This window comes from Numida meleagris, chromosome 2 (assembly GCF_002078875.1).
Source record: "Numida meleagris isolate 19003 breed g44 Domestic line chromosome 2, NumMel1.0, whole genome shotgun sequence".
NCBI classification, from domain to species: Eukaryota; Metazoa; Chordata; class Aves; order Galliformes; family Numididae; genus Numida; species Numida meleagris.
Genome location: NC_034410.1, coordinates 8,111,439 through 8,120,951, shown reverse-complemented (window position 1 = coordinate 8,120,951; position 9,513 = coordinate 8,111,439). Strand labels below are relative to the sequence as shown.

The window sequence follows — 9,513 nt, the reverse complement described above, 5'->3', positions numbered from 1 at the left end:
GCATGAATAGTCACAATATTTGCACACTATTAGCCTTAAAGATAAAAACTAGAAGGCAATTCGGGACCCAGATGAATGTTCAAAACAGTGTGGCGGATGTAATTTAAAGATCCTTATCCCTGGGGCTTTGGTCCTAATTGTTCCATGCCTGGGACTGGTGTATGTTCCTTGGTTTCCTGTCTCACCATCTGAGAAGCTTGTGTCATCTGACACATCCCAACAGAACGTGCCAGCAGTGAGTATTAAGCTCACTGACAATCTACTCACATTCGTAGGTAGCTGATGTGAAGACCATAGACTGAACAGGGCTTGTACGCATGCAAAATCAAGGCTTTTTATCACTGCATCTTCCCCAGAAATATCCTGGGGACTTTAGACCTGCCATGAGTGCAGTGTGGACAGAGCTGGCCTGCCTCTCCTGGCGTCCCTCTCCAGGGGTCATTAGAACAGGAGAATGGATCATTTTCATAGGCCCCGTTAGGAGACAAATTGCTAAGACACATCAAACATGCATACTGGAAGGCTTAAAGGTGAAGCTCTGATAGCACAAAATTATTCTTGCTCTTAGCTGCCCTGGGACTTATCCAGCAAATGCTTGACTTGACTTTTCCGTATATTGCTACTGGTTTCAAGAAGAATGTTCACAGCATGTTGTATAGAACTGTGTCCTTATTTTATCCATCTGCATTTCTGCTCTAATTTATTGACTCCTCCAGCTCTGATGATTAGGTCAGGCGGTGTCACATGCTTCAAGTACTGAGGCCAATTAACACCCTTTCTGGGTGACCAGGATTGCCGATCGATTAAGCTGCTCCATCCCACTGAGATTCTTTGCAGACGCATGGTCATATAAAACACATTGAAATAGAATTAATGAAAAGCCAGGCCTGAATGACAGCAGAAATGCTTTTTTATTTCTGGAAGCAACCCAAGAAGGGGTTTATTGGACTCCTCTCCTCAGCACTTGGAAAGAAATAACAGCTGTTATTAAAAAGAAAACCTTTTAGGGTTGGGGGGAAGGAATTCAGTTCAGCAAGCTAGATAGAACCTGCTAAAATGACTTCTGAACAAAACATCCCCTTCCCTTCTAGAAAAGACTGAAAATGGGAAACCAATGTAATAATAAAACAGAGACTTCTTCTAAAAGAAATCCACGTTTTGTATATTTCCTTCTGCCCTGGAAAGATGTATTTTTAAGCAATATTCCTAAGCTGTTTGGCTCACTCACCTCAGTTTTTCAACACCCAAATTCAAATGGAATTAACTCAATAGAAGTGCCTGCATAGCCCTGAGGAGCTGTGTTTCAAGTATTTCTTCCAGGAAACCCAACCCACATTCCAGCTTGCATTGTGCTACAAGGGGCAAGAGTCTGCTGGTGCTGGGTGCCCTCATCATGGGTAATGGGGACAGTGGAGAGATGAATACAGGGTTTTGTCTGCTGGAGAAAGTGACTTTCGGCACCATGCAGTGCTATCTCTTTCCAAGAAGGGATCAGACTGGTATGACCTTGCATCAGAGCCCCATTTTCTCACTCCTAGTAGAAACAGCTAAAAAGCAATCTACAAGAAAATTTGCTTTTTTTTTTTTTTTTACCCCAATATACATCTTCAAGAGAACACTGGACAGTTGAAAAGCCAGCAAACTCTTCCATGCAAGAGAAACTTGGGTGAATAGCCCTAGCATCAAAACCAGAGTTGATGTGAGTTGTGAGACGCCCACGCAGAGCAGGGCTGGAGCCATGGCAGAGGGAGCTGAATCACCAGATGACGGAAGCTTTCACCAGCTTCTTCAGGTAGCTGGAGCCTCAGGCCTCGCAAAGAATCTCAGCATAGGCTCTCTACCACATTTCACATGAAATAATGCTCATCTTTCCATTTTCTCTTTTGTAAACAGCCAGGAGTTACTTCTCTGACACTAATGCGAGCTGAGGTGGCACTGAGGTTTACAGCCCCTGAAAAAAAATAATCAGTGAGAGTGCAGTCAGCAACAGGGCTCGTGGAAGGCAGGGCAAATCAGAGCAAAAGGAGGCAGAGGGGAAGGGTCCTGTCCTCAGAGCTGGGGTCTGGGAGCACAAGGGTGACAGAACAAGACACAAAGACATTTGCTATTTCCTTTCAGAGGAAAATTACGATTTGCCTGACGGCAGCCATCAGGTGAGCACCCTCTGTACCAGGCACAAAGCCACCACCAGTCCGTGCTCCAAACAGAACAAAGGGTAACAGGGAAAGACAGAGGAAAAATACGGATGGAAGCTGCTGAATGATTGATTTAGCTGAATATAATGTAGAAAACACAACCAGGCTCCCAGTCTGACACCATGGGTGGAAAAGCTTTTTGTGGGACAAGGTCCTGTTCCTCGTCTTGAATCCACATTCAAGACTTAGGACTTGCACTCGTGGCAAATTCAGGCTCAGCCTGACTGAAGAGCTGGCAGGACTCTGCCTGTGCAAGCACCCTGTCAGCGGCACTGGAGATTTGGACACACATCTCCAAGCTGGACCTTGTGAAAATGGGATTGCACTGTTTCAAATCCTTCTCTTGGATACGCAGCCAATTTCCCTCGTGATCCTTTCCATCTGACTCCTTGCTTTGGACAGTCTCTGATGCCAGTCAACTCATCAGCTTTCTGCAGAAAGAGAGTAATTTTGGAAAGCTGAAACATGGTCTTAATTAACATGCTATTGTGGTTAATCTGTTTTACCAATCCCTTAATAAAGAGAATCAATAGTTACAGACATCAAAGTTGATGAGATCCCTCATAGGAAAACAAAAATCTATAAAGCATAGATGGTTACACTTCTCAGAACTGCAAATTAAAACCAATGAGTTCTACTAAGCCTTACCCCAAGGTGAACATTACTGGTGTTGTGACACAGTGCACAGCTGGGTCCTGGGCCAGAACTGTTCCGCAGACTTTTGAGCAGCAGGGGTCTTGTGCCTACTGCCTTCATAACCATGCTAGCTTGAATTGCACCCCAGTGCACAACCGGCCAGATCTGCAAAATTAATAAGATTTTTCATAGTATAGACCATCCAATTGTAGGTGGCCATGGCAGTCATGTAGATACAGTCATAGAAACAGTTAGCCGTACAGCCTGGTGGAAAAAATTTACCAGGCACGGCATTCACTCGACTTACCTGACTTTTACTGTGATTGATGAAAGCAAAATGTGAATCATGAAGTACTTAGCTGTCAAAAAAAAACTTTGCCATGAAGTATAATATTTTTCAATTTCAAAGAATGTGAGGAAGATTTATCCCTGCAATAATTTGGTGACTTCATTAAAACTCTACAGACTGAAAAAAAAGCCTGAGACCTGGCCAAAGTCTGCTTGCTTTTGTGGCGGGGAAATGCAGCCACTGTGGGTAAGAGCTTCATCCATCTTTGTGGTTGGTTGTTAAGGTCTAAACAAAGTTAAGCAGCTCTTGAATTGGTCACCAGCATAGGATGTGGGCAAACAGGTACCCCCTCTGTAAGGGAAAAGCAGCCTTTGGGGTCTCAGGGCCTCTGAGCAAACAGCTGACTGAATTCTCGTTGCTGCACACGGGCTGTCCAAGTAACACAGATTTCCCTGCACATCCGCCTGCCTGCCTCAGGGGGACGTGTGGGGTGGGTAAGGTGCACCACCATGAATCCAGTTATCAAAGCAGACCCTTCTCTGTACATTTCCAGTTATCTCAACTTCTGTGTCAGAAATGTTCTCTTCCAATTTTCTGATAAATCCTGACTGCTGCTGGCCTGAACTGCTGATGTGACTTTTTACCTTTTGAGTAGATCCTTCCCAAAGTGGTGAGTTGTTTTTTTTACTGGATTGATGTAAAGATTCTGTGTTGTTTTTTCTTCTGAAACTTCAGTACTTTGTGCCTTCATCTGTGATGCTATTTCCTATGTTCCTACAAAGACTGATGTCATCTCTTGACTGTGTCTTAACAGGGAGTCCCACGTGGTCTGCCTCACAGGGCTGCACTGTCACTGGAGGAATTAAAAATGTCCAAAGTGAAAAGAGAAACAAAAAGTGTTAGATACCATTCCTCCTGGAACTAGGCAACCAAGCTCCCAATGGATTTTCGTAAAGCATCCCCCATCATATCTGTTTCTCCATCTGATTAAAAGCTCTTCTTTGTTTAAAAATAAACCTCCCATTCTTTCCATTTTTCTAAAAATATTCACACTTCTAGCTGAGATGCTGCTAATTGGTGACATCTTTGTATTCTGAGTCTTACTCATTCCTGATCAAACAGAAGAGTCAGGCTTCAGTGATTCTTTGTGTTGGTGTTAAAAGCTTCACGCATTGGACATACATTCCCCATCTTACGACAAACAAGTATTTTTGTCCTTAGTGCGTATGAGATTTTGATGGTCATTTTCTTTCAAGAACTGTTGATTTGCCTTATTACCGTTCTCATATATTCCTATGTTCTTCTTACAATATTAGGAAATATTTATTCTCAGAATGAGTGGTAGGCACTGGCACAGGCTGCCCAGGGAGGTGGTGGACTCACCATCCCTGGAGGTGTTCAAGAGCCATGGAGATGTGGCACATGCGGTCAGTGGGCATGGTGGGGATGGGTTGATGGTTGGACTAGATGATCTTAGTGGTCTTTTCCAGCCTTAATGATTCTATGATTCTATGAAAACAGAGAGAAGAAATGGCCTATTTTAAAGGCCTGCTTGTGAAACAAAATCACACCTGTAAATGATAGGCCCCAATCCAGTGCTTTAATCTATGTGGGCAGGATGCAGATACACTAATTCCATTAGGAGTCCATGTGTAGCACATTCCTGTCAATAAACCCAGAGAAATGGTTAAAATCATTGACAAGAACAGGATGCTTGTGGGGTGGAAGTGACAGCACACACAGGATGAAATTCTGTCCCTGTCCATGTCAGGGATGGGAGCTGGGAGTTGGTAGTTTAGATTCCACTCATGGTTCATTGTTTTCCTCCCTGCAAGTTTTAAAGGCATGTAATTATTTGCACAAGCCAAACAAGGCTGGCAAATTCAATAAGGCAAGTTTTTGATAAAGGTCTTTTGTTAATTTAGTACCAGACCTGGAAAAAAATATATATAGCCTTAGGTTGTTGAGATTAATGAAGCACATTGTGGAGGTGTCCTGAACTGGATGCATTAGCAAATGTATCTAAGCCAAGAAAGCACCAGCAAAGAGCAGAGCGAGGTGCCTGAGTCAGGCACTCCCCAGCAATTTACGAGGACACAGAGGAGCCAGAAATAAATAAAGCGGCAGTGCAATAGGGATGCAATGGGCTGCTCATTGCTGTGGGTTGAGCAGATACAGATCAGCCTACATGGAAGGAGAAAGAAGGGGGTAAATTTCTCCCTGGAAGTTGCCTGGCCGACATAGCCTCTGTACAGTAGAGCATGGATAAGCAAGCCACCTCACATTATCGCTTCCATCTCTCATGCTGGGTTTTGTAGAGTGATAAAGAATTAGGTTTAGCAAATTAGGTAAAGGAAAGGGAATTTGGGAATGACATTCCTGATGATTGATGATACTAATAAGTATTATGCCAAGGAAATCCCCTTCCCCCATCAAACAGGGCACATGCACACACAGCCTTGCACACCAAACATAAACATTACTGTATGCAATATATACTGAGGCATTTAGAAAGGGGAAAATAAAAAGAATGTGCACAGAAACCTTCATTCGTACAATATCTGCACAGTGCAGTGAAATACACATACACTTTCCATATGTAGAAATGTGCAGAGAAGTACACAATTTATATGCACAGAAATCTGTTTATTTTTAAAACTCCCCTGCACACATATCTCCTTTTGCAAGATAGATAACAGGACAAAACCACAGCAGATGATTGTTAATCTTGTGCTGCAGGAAGCCCTAGTTCAGCTCCCTAGTTTTGCTTCATCTCAGGCAAGATTTGAACCTTTCCCTTGGGGGGAAGGTGTTCTGCAGAGGAAATATCTTTGCTTCAGCCTGTTCATTCAAAGAGGGAGAAGTGGAAGTAGACTTATGGTAGGATGTGGGAGGAGGAGGCATACTTTTTTGCTTCAGATGATTCAGAGTAAATTTTGAACCTGTCACGCACAGGTTCTTTAACCACCAAGATGTACTGGGCTAGGATGGACAAGCTGGTACATGGACTAGATGATCTTAGTGGTCTTCTCCAACCTTAAGGATGCTATGATTCCATGAAATACACGGACGTACTTGTCCTTAGCACGTCTACTGGGTGAGCCACAGTAGACCATCTTCCTACAGCATTTTCAAGGCACTGGATATTCAAGTGGGGAAATTCTCACTTCAAGAACCTGTCTTCAGGCCATATTTCAATTGAGCTGGAGCCCTTAACAGCTTCTCAGCTACGGGCAGCACATTTACTCGGTCATCTTGGACACACTCAGGAGTGTGTGGCAGCTTAATAAGATTTTAATGATGACAATAGCACCTATCTAGTAGATTTGGGTGCTGAAGGATACCTAAATACCCTTTGAAGAGCTGGACCTCCGTTGCTATGGTGATAAAAACTGTATGAAAAGCTACATGGAATGGAATAAAATATTGTACTTAAATAGATCCGTGGAGATCTACAAGTTTATTTCTCTTTTAGGTTTCATATCCATGCATGCTGATGTGCGCCTACCGTAGCTTCCATCTGCTGCTTTGGTTTGATACACAAGATTAGGTGACATGGCAATGCACTCCTTGCTCTCACTGCAGCAGCCAGCCCATGCAGTCAGAGATTTGTTGTACAGTGAAAACTGGAAATGCTACTTTTGCCCACTCTTGAGGAATGTGTTAATCACATAGGAAGCAACTGGTGAGCTGTGCTAGTAGGTATCTGAAAGGTATAGATGCGTGTGTGTGCTGACAGCAGACTTCTTTGCTGCAGACTAAATTGGGGGCTATTGGATGACTGCAAGACTGAGACTTCAGTATTACTCACTCCCAAACTCAGTAACAGCAAAATTAATGTAGACTTCTTTCCTCAAGGTATTTTCTCCCGTCTTGTTAGCATTTTAATCCAGAGCACCACCACTGTCAAGAGTTGAATGGGGCTTCCCATACAGAGCAGCTGCCTGGTCTCTGTACGAATCATTTCGGGGCATACAAAGGCTTTGTTCTGCCGTTAGCTGATATGCAGCATGCATCTCAGTGCATTTCACCACTGCAGCATGCAGTGTCTCCTTCCAGCAGATTCCTTCTGAAATTATCCCCAGCTCTCTGTAACATGACAGGAGATGCACAGTTGGTCCATTTGTATGTGCTGGTTACCACACAGCTCTTTGCCTTATACCAGCTTATGGACAAAGTTCTTCCACTCTTCTGGAGCACCGGTTTTTAGAGTAAAACTTTTGCTCTCCAGTTTTTTTTTTCTAGTTTCCTGTCCTGACTCACTGCCATTTCAGAAGCCTGGAACTGCTTTTGTGCTACAGATAACAGCTACAGAAATGCCCAGAATTGTCCAAATCACAAAATCACAGAGTTGTTGGTTGGATGGGACTTCTGGATGTCTTTTGTCTCCATCTTCCCACTCACCATATAACCATGTCCAGGGCTCTGTGTAGCTCAAACTTTTGCAAACCTTGAATTGTGGATGTTGCACAATCTCGCTGCCGAGTTCTTCCACTGTTCTCTTCACATAGCCCAGGACACTACAGTAACATTCTGTCAGAGCTCTGGCACATATTCAGCCAGCAGCATCTTCCTCCAGGGCATCTCCAGGAATGCTGCGGCTTAGGCAGTCTTTTCCCATGCCAGGGTTGATTCTGTCCAATGTGTAGGACTTAGCATTTCTGACTAAAGCTCCTGAGGTTTCTATTGGTTTCTGAGAGCTGCAGCAGTCTGAATGCTGCAAAGCTGTAACCCATCATGTCCAGCAAGGAGCCAGCACAACTGCAGAGATCGCAAGGCAGAGATGATCCCATGTTTGCTACACAGAAACATCAAGGGCTCAGACTTACAAGCCCACACCACCACTAAATCATTTTGAATCTTAAGTTCACCAAAAGTAGCACCTTTAAACTACTGCTTTCATGAAACCTGGTGGGACCTCAGCATCTGTGATCATCACAGCCTTGAGCATCAGTGTCCCTGAGGCAATTAATGTATTTTTGGACATACCCAGAAGTTTCTCAGCTTTAACAGGTCTGAGCAGATCAGCATCTATTTTGGATATGACTCCTGTTGTTATCCACAAATTAGGCATCTGCCTTGCATGCGGGGGAGCCTAAGCTAGTAATTCAGGAGCAACAGACCAGCCGACACACTGGAGAAAGAGCAAATAACCAGAGAAGTCTACTGTGATAACTCTCTGCCAGTCCCCTGTCAGTGTCCCTGCGAATCTTCTCTCTTTCAGGAAGTTGGCTGCCTGTGACATTATTTCTTCATCCAGAATTCAAATTAGAGCGATCAGAGGCTGACCCGCAGAGTTTAGTTCATCATGTTGTTTCTTTTCCTACTGATTACATAAATAATCAAAGGAAGGGAAGTGCCTTTTACATTAATACACAATTGCACAAGCTTCTGTGAGAACATAGGGAGGAGTATGTGGAGTGGCAAAGCCACGTCTGACTTGTCTTCTCTTGTGAGTCTAAAGGCACGCCATCTTCAAAGCAACAAAGCAGTTTAGCCTAAGCCCATCTTCATTCTGTAACCTACCAGTGTATTTGGAGTGCATGGGTAAAAATCAGCATTTAGCACTGAAGTTCCTCATTTCTCTAAGTTCTGGGAAAGTCTGTGCATTTTATACCTCTCCTTTTTTTTTTTTTTTTTTTTAATAGGACAAATGGCAGAATCATAGGCAAATTCAAGGGATTGTGATGGGAATGTTTGCTAAACACAAGAAATGCGCAAAAGGAAAGACACAACAGCCTGCCATGAAAATCCTAACTATGGAGTCAAGTAGAAAATGGAAGTGGAACCCCAGCGGAACATGATGCACAGAGAACCAGATCTGTGGAAATGTGACACGAGTTATGTTCTCACCCTCCTGCAGTCAAGAGCATATGGAGGCTGTAGTGTAAGGTTATAATGATTTAAGGCTAAAATATCTGCCATTTGGGTTATTTGCTTCATGTTTGGTGCTCAAGGATAGATGGAAAAATGAAGAACAGAAGTTTCTCCATCCCAGCTAGTGAATTTTCTAAAATATATTCTCTCCGTTTCATCCTAATGAAGTGACTTTCCATCAGATGATTGAAGGTCATAGGACAGAAGATTGGACCCTCTGTATGGCCATGAAGTTGAGGCTGCAAACAGACACAATGGGTCATAAGCCGTAAAATTCAGCATAGATATCTTTATGTTTCCCAGAAATTAGCCTCTATAGCTCAGCTCTGCCACCACGCAGCCAGCTGGCACGAGAGCCCGAGACACCTTTGGAGCACTGTTTCATGTCACCATGGCTGCATTTTCCTCTATTCCCTTCTGGCACAGTCTTGCAACCTGCTTGTGGCTGCCCAGCGTCTCTTCAAGCTTCAGATCTGTGTTCAGCATCACAGCTGGGTCCTGCTGCTACCAGAGCTA

General features: G+C 43.7%; 1 long non-coding RNA gene across 1 annotated transcript; it reads right to left on the bottom strand.

The window, feature by feature from the left end:
- Nucleotides 963-4,799, bottom strand: LOC110394572. Its single transcript, XR_002435720.1, has 4 exons — nt 4,692-4,799; nt 3,765-3,973; nt 2,844-2,996; nt 963-2,626 (listed from the first exon to the last, which is right to left on the bottom strand). It is a non-coding gene; the product is annotated as an uncharacterized LOC110394572 (long non-coding RNA).